The sequence below is a fragment of the Petromyzon marinus genome, unplaced genomic scaffold (assembly GCF_048934315.1).
Source record: "Petromyzon marinus isolate PM22_M1 ecotype Great Lakes invasive population unplaced genomic scaffold, UKy_Petmar_22M1.pri1.0 PM_G_Scaffold_96, whole genome shotgun sequence".
In the NCBI taxonomy this organism is placed as follows: domain Eukaryota; kingdom Metazoa; phylum Chordata; class Hyperoartia; order Petromyzontiformes; family Petromyzontidae; genus Petromyzon; species Petromyzon marinus.
This window is the reverse complement of record NW_027423053.1, coordinates 94790-105376: the sequence shown is the minus strand read 5'-3', so window position 1 is coordinate 105376 and position 10587 is coordinate 94790. Positions and strand designations below refer to the sequence as shown.

The 10587-nt window shown below is 45.6% G+C and overlaps 1 long non-coding RNA gene across 1 annotated transcript; it reads left to right on the top strand.

Annotated features, from left to right (window-relative positions):
• The first annotated feature begins 396 nt into the window (after positions 1-396).
• On the top strand, positions 397-4732 carry LOC142922450 (uncharacterized). Its single transcript, XR_012940060.1, has 3 exons — positions 397-636; positions 1088-1247; positions 2491-4732. It is a non-coding gene; the product is annotated as an uncharacterized LOC142922450 (long non-coding RNA).
• The last annotated feature ends 5855 nt before the right edge of the window (positions 4733-10587 follow it).

Sequence of the window (10587 nt, the reverse complement as noted above, 5' to 3'; positions counted from 1 at the left end):
GTACATTTATGTTAACCAAATGCCAACGTTGGCTCAACGTTGCATGTTTACTGGGTTTGAATTGAAATGTTGTGTTCTCGATGGAGTAATTTCTGCCCCTCTAAATTTTTCAACGCTTTTACCGAACTTAATTCCCCTGTTTGTCGTGGTCAAATTCTTGTAATAAAAATGTAGTCTACTACATTTAATACAGGCTATGACAATGCATAGCCTGTATTAAAATCGGCGTCAATTAATCAATTCATTGCCTCCTTTCCAGCTTATAAAAATAAGATTTATGGACGGCATCTTTAAAAAAATTTGTGCGGGTGGGAAAAACGCCGCGGTCCCTAAACTGCGGAATCGTCTTGCGCGGCGAGCAGGCGCCGCGTGTCTTAGGCGCGCCTGCCCCGTGCGCGTGTTAACGAGTTACGGACAGCATCTCACACACACACAAAAAAATAAGTAGCACGTTGAAGATTAATTTATAAAGTAATCGATCAATTAAGAGGCTCTTTTAAAGCAATTTACAATTTTTTTGTATGGACGAATGATTTAATTTAATGTTTTTTTGGCTAGGTCAATGAAACGCCGCGGTCTCTAAAGTGTGGAATCGCCTCGCCGGGGAAGCAGGCGCCACGTCCTTCTCTCACGGCGGTGAGTTATAAACTATTTCATTATTGTTGTTATTATTATTGTTATTATTGTTAATCTTTAAAGCTAGTGATCAAAACGTCGTCCACTTCCCGTTGCCCACTCGACTTCTTCTTCTTTACCTTTTCGCTCACTTTAAAATAAGAAAGCATTGTTTAAGAATAAAACGTTGTTGTTGTTATTGTGTGTAAGGCGTTTCCAGGGTAGTCCTCGACTTACGACAGAGTTGCGTTACAGCGACCAACACCGTAACTCGGAAATATCGTCCTTAGCCTAGCCGGGAGTCTTACAGAATGGTGATAATTTAGCAAAAACAGAGATAATTTACAGTAGTGCAGTATAAACTATATACCGCATGTATTTATTACAATACTGTATTGCACAGTGAAATGTTAGCCCCAACAGTCTGTTAAGGCTAAACGGAGGGTTTTTGTCTTTGTTTGTGTGTATGCAGACCACGTATTCCTGAGTTTCCGTCCATCCGTGGTGGCGGCTGCAAGCATAGCATTGGCCCGTATAGAAGTAAAGCTGCCCTCTGCGTGGACTCTGTACATGCAACACTTCACTGGCCTTGCCTGGGAGATGATCCTGCCATGCGCGGAGCAGCTGATTTGGTGATTTGCACGACAAACAACACAAAGCTCTCCTAAGTGACCGTTTAAGAGACCTATTAAGGCTGAGTTGTGGCTCACGAGGCAGCAACGTGCTCTTTTCTCTCCACAATTTTTGTTTACAAACCAATACCAGTTACCCGTTAAAGCCGAATTTACCCAAGGGAAATTGAATACAGGTTATGCATCGCTGCCCAAACCATCACTGCTGCCCAAACCATCACTGCTTTAAGATTAACTGTTAGTCACAGGAAGGTGAAAGTGTCTCCCAGATCAAATGAGCAATGTCGGTGGGACCAAGGTATTCGTGTCGATTCAACATTCACACGGTGGAGGCCAGTATCTCCAGAGGACAAATACTGTTGTCAAGTTGGCATGACGAGAGACTACTAAAAAAACCAACGAGTATGCCATTGTGCAACAGATGGCAAATATTTTAAACAATATCCATGACGACTAAATGAAGCTGATATGTGGATTCCTGTGCGTGCGAATTTCACGTCCTAGTCCATCACGGATGCCCTGAGACTCGGTGAGGGGCCCCAGCATTACCCATGGTGCCTTGTGACTCATTGGTAGATGGGCCCTTATGGTTGAGGTTTCTCATCAACTTGCTGAATTAAATAAGCAGATGAAGACATTCTTACGGTGCTGTTGCTGGCTTCTTAGCATTTTGGGCCTGTGCTTAGCGACCGTTATTTAAACTTAACAACATTAAGTTGTACACTCTTAATTTTTAGAGATTGGGAAGTATGCTTTTCAGATTTTGCCCCAGGGTTGTTTCCACTTATGCTATATTGAGGACAAACTACTACAAACGACAGTACTATGCAGTGGTGTTAATTACTGCAGTACATCCCATGTGTTTTTATTGATGTCAAATTCTTATATTGCTGTCAAGGGCACGGTGTGATATTGGGTTCAAGGATTACAAGATGGCTTGAACCTAACATGATTAGACACACAGGCATGGACCTGTGTGTGTCAAGATGGGCTTGAGCCTAATATGATTAGACGCACAGGCATGGACCTGTGTGTGTCAAGATGGGCTTGAACCTAACATGATTAGACCCACAGGCATGGACCTGTGTGCGTCAAGATGGGCTTGAACCTAACATGATTAGACCCACAGGCATGGACCTGTGTGTGTCAAGATGGGCTTGTACCTAACATGATGAGACCCACAGGCATGGACCTGTGTGTCTGTACTAACTCTACGTCCTCCCCCTGTGTTCGAACTCTTCAGTAAATACAACTTCAACAGGAAGCAGGTCATGGAGCTTCAGGAAAATCCTGCTGTCCACTCTGAGCAGCCCTCCCACTCAGCCTCAGCCATACCACGTGTGCCTCGTCACCAGTCAACTCAACAGCAGCAGCAGCAGCAGCAGCCACAGCCACTACAGCAGCCACAGCAACAGCAGCAGCAGCAACAGCAGCAGCCACAGCAGCAGCAACAGCAGCAACAGCAGCAACAGCAGCAGCAGCAACAGTAGCAACAACAGCAACAACAGCAGCAGCAACAACAGCAACAACAGCAGCAGTAACAGCAGCAGCAACAGCAACAGCAGCAACAGCAGCAGCAGCCACAGCAACAACAGCAGCAACAGCAACAACAGCAGCAGCAGCCACAGCAGCAGCAGCAGCCACAGCAGCAGCAACAGCAGCAACAAATGATGCAGCAGCAGCAGCCACAGCAGCAGCAGGAGGAGCAGAAGCACTGAGTGCCCACGCCGTGCCCCCCACGCCGTGCCCCCCACGCCGTGCCCCCCACGCCGTGCCCCCCACGCCGTGCCCCCCCCCACGCTGCCTCGTGCCGGCCAAGCATCTGGTGCCCAAGTCGGTGCAGACGCCACCTGTGGAGGTGGGTCAGGAGATGGAGTCGTCGTCGCCGCCGCTGCTGCTGCCGTTCAGCAAAGAGACACTTGGCAACATTTGGGATGACCACGATTTGGCCGCGCAAGCCGCGTGTCAGCAGGAACCTGGCCATCGAGCCGCACAACAGATAGATCAGCAGGCTGTGCGGTGATTGCTGTTGCGTTTTCGGCAGGGCACCGATTTCAGGAATGCAGAACACGGAGCGAGTTGTCGGTCAAAGCTGCTCAGCTCGTCAGAGCTTTGGTCGGCAAGCTGTGGGGGGGTGGGGGGTGTTCAAGGAGGCTGTAGATTCATACTCTTTGGTTCTATTGGGTAAAGTCACGTAGGTAAAAAATAAAATAATAAAATTCTCACGACGTTTCGGCCACAACACAAGCGGCCTTCATCAGGTGAAGGGACGAGACTGTCTGGAGGACAGCGCTGGAGTGAGCTGTAGATTACCGGCAACGAAAGCGTCACAGAATCTTCGCGATGGTTGCAAATTTCAATTAATGAGGCGTCGTGCCGCACGCAATCCCGTGAATATCGCAAACCGACTTCCGCTGGTCAAGAGGCCAGCCGAACGCCGACAAATAGTGGGTCGGCCTGCAGTTAAAAGCCACGCTGTTCAGGCCCAGCTCCACTCTGGCCATTTTATGTTTGGCCATGAATTCAAATGGCCAAAGAGACATAGTAAGAAAATGTCTTCAAGCCTAAGTGAGCATTGGTTGATGCTTATTTTCACGGGAGTTTCTCAGCCAATTAAGGTATTTTTTAAGGACACGTCTGTGAAGCGATCGTTGCCGTTCCACAAAGCGGCACTTACTGCGTCAATCCCGGAGGAATAATTGGTCGCGAAAGCCTACGTGTTAAACTGGAATAATTGTAGAATCTACCTCTTGTGTGGGAATTGAACTGGCGACTATCTGGTTATAGGTTGGACACTTTTATCACTGCGCTACACTGAACAACATTACCAAATACACTGAACATAATGTGCCACCTGTTTAGCCGTTAAAATAATTGAGAAACAAAAATAACCATGCGTGGAATTTGTACCAATCTCATGTCTCTGTTTTGGGGCATAGTGTTAGCCCAAAGCCACCCAGACACTTCCATTAAACAGTGAGAACTGTCTGCTACTTGTTTTTATATATTGCGGCCTTATCACTTATGCACCTCTCAGAAAGAACGTGTATTAATGAAATTACGTGTAATTGTAGGGTTGGCAAAGTCAGTTTCGAAGTTTTCTGCATCGACATGTGAAAGATGCTGCTACGGACAGGTGTAATGCTGTAATTTCATTGTGGATAATTATGTACACTTTAAATGGGCACAATTAATTCTGTGTGTGACTGGGTGACAGCATTTAGATTCAGAATTATCTCTTGCATGTGAGACAAGGGAATCATTCATTGTTTTAGACTATTAATTTAGAAGAAATTATGTTACTGATAAAACTGTCTTCCTGCTCAAACGATCATGGCATGATATTCGTATTTGTGGTCCTGATCCAGTGTTGGTAATTCCTTTAATATCACCAACAAAGAGTATTTAAACCTGTAATTGACGAAAAAATCCGATCATAACAGCGCAGGTTGTAAAATCATGTTTTACTTGCAAATAAACATGAACGGTTTCTTTATAAGCAGTGCATTGTGGTTCTCTTACCTTTGGTCACTGTCAAAATAAATCTGAGCAAATCTGACCGACTGTCAGGTAGCACCAATACAGAGATGGGTAACTCTAGGCCCATGTAGTCATTGATCAGACTCATCATGTGTGGTATCATCACCAATACAGAGATGGGTAACTCTAGGCCCATGTAGTCATTGATCAGACTCATCAGTGGTATCATCACCAATACAGAGATGGGTAACTCTAGGCCCATTTAGTCATTGATCAGACTCATCAGTGTGGTATCATCACCAATACAGAGATGGGTAACTCTAGGCCCATTTAGTCATTGATCAGACTCATCAGTGTGGTATCATCACCAATACAAAGATGGGTAACTCTAGGCCCAGTCCTTGATGGCAATGATGACAATAGAATTTTAAAAAATGTATATATGGATAACTTCAAACAAAAATGAAAGCTTTATAAGAAATATAACCTTAGCTCCGTGTAGTTGACGTTGGCCGTGTTATATGTAAATATACTGTATAGGGAAGAAGAAAACAACGTACATTTTCTGAACAATTCGTCTTCAAAGTGGCAACACTTTTGGACGGCCGGGAGTGGGAAGCGGAGACGAGGTGGTGGTGGTGGAAGTCGTTATTGAGGATCTGGAGGTCATCCAGGTGGATTGTGGAGCAAACCACAGCCTGGTAGTCGCACGTAAGTATGGGGTACGTGTTTTATATTCTTTGGGTTTTTCAGCAAAGTAACGTAGATAGGTTCAAAGAAAAGAAAAATAGAAAAATAATGATTTTAATGTTTTCTATTGATTTATTTATTATTTAATTTTTGCCTACGTGACTTTACCGAAAGAACCAAAGAGTATGGATCCTTGCAGTCACGAAACTTCAAATCTAGAAAGAAAAAAAAAGCTACGACGTTTCCATCGCAACACAAGCGGTCCTCTTTTTGTTGGCTTCCTCCTGATGACGATTGCGTTGCGTTGCCATCGAAACGTTTTTGATTAGTTTCTCTTGAACCTATCTACGTGACTTTACCGAAAGATCAAAATAATATGAATTCCTGCAGTCGCACAAGCTTTAAGTCAAGGTTTAAGGTGCATGGTTCTTTCTGAAAATAAATGTGTGATATTTTATGACAATAATTTGATCGTTTCCATGAAACTTTTGGCTGGGTAGAGCTGTGGCAAAGTGCCTCTATGTGCTCTTGAAAGAATTGTGATTTCAAATCCCTGTCTGGACTTCTCATTGTGGAAATAACCTGATCACACGAGCCCAAACCAACATGATCCCCCCACAGCTTGACTTAGTTGAGTTCATCCCTGTTAGTCTTTACTCGACATGATATAAAGATTACATTGGTTTGTTGCAACTCAACATGATTGTCCAACAAGACAAAGTCATGGCCTTCAGCTATGCCAAGTCACCATGAATGTGGTCATTTGTGCCCAACCTAGTTGGAGCTCAGAAACTAAAGAGGGTCAAACCAGAGGATATCAAGTTTGGGGCCGCATGGGGCTGCAGGTTGTGAAGTCACCATGAAATTTAAGTACGGGAATAGACTCAATCTGCATATTTATTGAATTGATGTGTTTGTGAATTGAAACTATCAGTGCGGAACCTCAGTTGTTATCCCATCACGTGCGCGGGTTTTCTCTGAGTACAGTTCAGCTGATCGGCTTTATTATTAAGTGTCAAACACTCTTTAGTGCTATTGGTCAAACATCCAATTGCAGGACCGACCTAAAAAATGGTTTTGAGACTCGGTGAGACTTCGCCATCACCGCCCGGCGACGAGGTGGGGCCCGAGCCTTCCCTCGGCGGCGGCGACGGCGGCGGCTGGGCTGTTCCCACTGCAGGCACGTGTCACCATCTCCTCTCACACTCCACACCCCAGGGGTAGGGTACTGGGGAGGTCCCTAGCACACCCACAGGCTACCCTAGCCTGGTGCCAATTTCCCCCTACCCTGGGTCCCAACTTCCAACTTCACACGTCCCTGGCTCCTCGCGACGACCTCGCTTATGTCACGGGTCCCAACCCAGGGGGACATGACGTCACCGTCCCGCCCGCCGTGCATGACGTCACTCTCTGACGTCACTGCACGTGACGTAACGTCATTAGTGACTGCAAAGGGATGAACACGTGTTCAGGTAATTCCAATAGTGGGATAAACAGCAAGCGTTCTCGCAGGTGCAAACACCCCTTGATGAACATTACTTGGTCATGAAATAGACTCCATGAGTCATAATGACATAATAATAGGGTTTTTCCCCTTTTTTCTGGCAACAAAACTGAAGCCTTTTTACAAGGATTCATGTCTGCATTAACCACAATACCTGCAGTCAAAATGCAAAAATAAAAACATACTATGATAATATATATGTGGCATTGTCCTTGAAATTGATTGGTCCACACCAAGGGACGGCTTTCTTTTGAGCCTCGACCCAATTGGTGCCTTTTGGCGTCATGTGGTCGAGCACCAATTGGGTCGAGGCTCAATCAGTTTCAAGGACAATGCATCATATATATTATCATAGTATTTGTTTTTTGTTTGCATTTTGACTGCAGGTATTGTGGTTAATGCAGTAACATGAATCCTTGTAAAAAGGTTTCAGTTTTGTTGCCAGAAAAAAGAGGAAAAACCCCTATTATTACATTTTGGTACTGGCAAAGGAGGTTTAATGATCATAATAACACGCCAGAACCCCGTTGTTTAAAGGAGTCCTCAATGCCCTCCTTCTAACCGCCCTCGTAATCAATGGCACGGGATTCATCTAAAAATATATCTCTACGTGGCAGTGAGTTCTGTTCCTCGAACATCTTCGTGAGCCAGACAGCAGCACCAAGTGCTGCTGGCCACATGCTGCAATGCAATACCCATACTGCTCTGTGCTGTATGCCTTTTAAATATGTGTAGGACACACACAATTTATCGTGTGCAAGTCTTCTTATTAGTATGGTTACTACTCACAGAAGTTTAGAACCACGAAGAATGTCACGTGCTGCATGGGAACACGTGCAGCTGTTGCTCATTGTGAGCCATGATCTATCCGCTGCGGGGTAGAGGCCTCCACAAGCCGTTCCCATCGCGCTGTCTGGCGATGCGACGACCCGTCTAGAATGTGGGGGGGGGGGGGGGGTCAAGCCCGAGAGAAGGGGTCAGCGGACTTTGTTGTCTCTCAAAGTAATCCGTTTATTTTACAACTTTATTTCTGTTCTAGATTTGAAGCTTTCGTGACTGCAAGGATCCATACTCTTTGGTTCTATTCGGTAAAGTCACGTAGCTAAAAAATCAAACAAAAATCACGACGTTTCGGCCACAAACACAAGCAGCCTTCATCAGGTGAAGGGACCGGACTGTCTCGAAGACTTTCACTCCAGCGCAGTCTTCGAGACAGCCTGGTCCCTTCACCTGATGAAGGCCGCTTGTGTTGTGGCCGAAACGTCGTGATTTTTGTTGTTCTATTTTTTACCTACGTGACTTTACCGAATAGAACCAAAGAGTAACTTTATTTCTGGCCACGTGGGGGAGTGAGTCACTGACTCTCAACGAGCGAGGAGCGACATCGTAACGAAGCCGGCACTCCCGCACGAATGTTTGGTTTTTCCCTTGCAAGCACGAGGAAATCCGCAACAATAATATTGTCAGATTCTTCTTAATCGGTTCAATAGGAACACCGTAACCTGTTCACGGGCAAGACATTCTTAGCCTCGGATGGTGTTAATAAAAAAAACGAATAACTTAACCCTTGATTAAATTATTTAATGTGGATAGACTTAAGTCATCATATAAATACATTATTTGGAACATTTCACTCCTGAAAGAAAGTGGGCAGCCTTCGTGTACAATATTTAATTTAATTTGGGATATTGACAATTCATCCAATTCAGTTTTTATTATTTATATTATTAATATTTCTGGACACTGGTGTAATAACCTTATCAAAAACAATCTCTTGCCCTGTAACCTGGCCACCTGTTCATGATTTCTTAATAGGTGAAAGCAGAAAATCAGAATCAGAAAGGGTTTTATTCGCCATGAAAGTTCACACAGACACGGAATTTACTTTGGCAGGATGGTGCATACATTCAACATGTAGGAATCTAAAATCTTAAATAAGTGGTAAACAAGTCTTACTATACTAAGGGTTCAAAGTGTAACTAACACCAAGGGGCTAAAGTATATAAAATTGAATAAATATAAAATAGCTATAAGATACAATCTAAAAATAAAAAAATACAAATAGGGTAACATGGTTAATATTGGCAAGGTGTCATTTTGTAGATAAAATGATAAAGTCAGTGTTAGCCCTTGGCCTTGTTTAAGAGGCCCGCAGCGGATGGGAAGAAACTGTTTTTGATGGTGTACGTTAGCCTCTGCCTGGCTAAATGGCGAATTACGTGACGGCTGAGTGAGCTGTGAGAGCACCGTTCTGTCACGACAGCTTCTCTCTGTTGTACATTGCGGTGGAGAAATGTGCGTGCGGTGGGGCTGCGTGTAACTACCACCAGAGGCTGGGCCTGTTGACGGCTCGGGATGATTTCTGACGGGTCCATTACACGGAGCAAACCAGGACAACGTAGCGGACCTCATTCTCCGCCGCCGCCGCACCGATGGCTCTGAGGTGTCTATTGGACGATTGCTCCAGCAGCCATTGGACTGTGGAGACTGATATTTTTAGCCGGGTGGGTAGGATGTGGAGAGTCTTAACTGTGGTGGTGGATGGGTGTGTGTATGTGTGCGTGTGTGAGCCGTCAGGATGGGGAGCCGTGTGGTGCAGCGGTTAACTGGCTGCGCTAAGAATCCAGCGTCCCCGAGTTCGAACCGGCTCTGGGCCTCCCCTTGGTCGACTCAGCCTCAAATGAGTGCCAAGTGCGGTGTGTAAACATCGCCACTAGGGGAGACAAAGGTGGCCAGGCGTGAGCTCCGTGGAGGATGTCCCCACTCAGGCCCTCTTTGTATTTTTGCCAGAGTCCCATGGGGTTAGATGGGCTGCAAACTTGAAGATTTATGCAGAAGAGCAAAGTCAGTTGGAAAGGGGACTGACCAACAGAAGCTTCTGTCATAGCTTCCTGAAGACGATGATCACGCGCAAGAATTGCACGAAGACTGAAAGCTTCCCTGTATGTTTCACAGACAACTCCTTCCACTGTTTAGAGGTCTTGGAAAGATGTGTGCCCTTTGGCAGCATGGAGAAGCATTGGGAGGGAAGCAGCACTGCCGATTGTTGGGATGAACCGTGTAGACTCGTCCCAAGGCATCAGATTCACCGTCAGCAGCACGTAGCTTCCATTTATTTTTTTAGCAGTCCATGTGTTGAGAAGTTCCCGACGATGACTCGGAGACGGCTTGAAGGTAAGGGCTTTCGCCAAAGGTTTATTAAGTGTATTACATTAGCACAAAGGGTGTGACAACTTCCCAGGGGTTAGGGGTCCTACACTAAGTCCTGGTCCAGCCCGGCTAGCTCCGGTCTCTCTCCCTCGAGTCTGATGGGGGCACTAGCCAACCCCACCGACCGGGAAGAGCAGCACCTCCTACGGCTACCACCGGCTTCACTCTTGGAGGCGAAGTGCCAAATGGACGACTGTGCGGGGAACGGTCATGGATGGGGAAGCCAAGAATTCTGCAAATGGCCTCATTGTTGCTGATGAATGCTCCTTGGAAGTAAACTCCTTTACAAAAAGTTTTCTAAAAAAACAACAACGGTTTTATTAACAACTTCGTTTAACTCATGGTCGACAAGTACGTCAATGGCCCCTGAGACACGTGGCGCCGGCTTTTTGTGCGAGCCGATTTCACAGTTTAGGGACCGCAGCGTTTTTCACGTACACAAATATATATAAAAAG